This window comes from Antrostomus carolinensis, unplaced genomic scaffold (assembly GCF_000700745.2).
Source record: "Antrostomus carolinensis isolate BGI_N321 unplaced genomic scaffold, ASM70074v2 scaffold1130, whole genome shotgun sequence".
Classification (NCBI taxonomy): Eukaryota; Metazoa; Chordata; class Aves; order Caprimulgiformes; family Caprimulgidae; genus Antrostomus; species Antrostomus carolinensis.
The window spans coordinates 3,674-4,843 of NW_010287668.1; positions in this window are offsets into that span (position 1 = coordinate 3,674).

Below are 1,170 nucleotides of genomic sequence, written 5' to 3' on the forward strand. Positions count from 1 at the left end.
TTCTCTTTTGATGCCCTGCTTGTGGGATGCAAACAGCTGCAATCCCTTCTGCTGGAGGGGACTCTCTGAGGGCCAGATTTCCAAGTTGCATTGCTAAATATGCCCTCCTGCAAAATACTTGCTTTTTCCTTAGACATTTATAATTTGTCCCAAGTCTCTAATCAGCCCTTCTTGTCTGACAGCACAATGGTAATTGAAGCAGCAAAACCCAATGTAAAATAAAATAAAAAAGATCCTTATCAAGATGTCAAATAATAGAACTTAGCATCCTCTTGATTATAGTACGGAGGAAGTGTAAATACTTATGGGATTTGGTCCACCGTCTCCCTTGTAAATAATTTACCTAACTTGGCACACGTCTTCTCCTTCCAGAAGGGACCCGGGTTAGTGCTGTCCTGGCTACTCAGGCAGCAACAAAATGTCTGTCCCAGCGCTGGCACTACCTAGTGACAAATTAAAGTTTAAGTCCTCTTTGAAATCTTTACACAATCTGCTAGCTGAAGGTTTCAAGCTGCTTTAACGTGTGCAGGACACCAGGGAAATACTGCAAGCCTTACTTTAACCATACATTGAGGCTGAAGGTGCCAGCCAGCAGTGGTGAGCCTGGGGTAGCAATGGCTAAAGCCCGTCCGCTCTCTCCATTATTCTCATCAGGATGGTTGGGGAAGGAGGGTAAAATAGGATGCAAGCAAACATGCTCCTGCCAGCTCATGGCCCACTCAAAACCTTTGAGAAGACCAAGCAAGACTGCAGCGTTGGCCTTGTGCTTCCCCTTCCACATAAGAGGAGACAGAAAATTTGGGCTTATAAGATCAGAGTCAATCTTCAGAGCACCTCCCAGTTGTGTTTTACGTAGACAGTCCCTCCAGCTCTTGAGAAAGTGCATGGTCTCTACTGAACGGGAAGCTGCAGGTTATTTTAATGCCAAACACTTGATGTGTGTCATATTCAACCAGACTGCCATCACCAGCCTTTGTGCATGGTGGATGGGCTTCTGCTGCAAGGAGCGGAGGCGGTGGCAGACGCGAGGAGGAATGCCTTCAACACTGTGTGCTTCAAAAGCAGTGCTTGTGAGGTTTGCTTTGTGTTCCAGTGGCTGGGCTAGAGCTGCGTGCATGGCCTCACTCAGCACAAATGAAACCAAGGCATTCATATGCTGTACATTAAGAG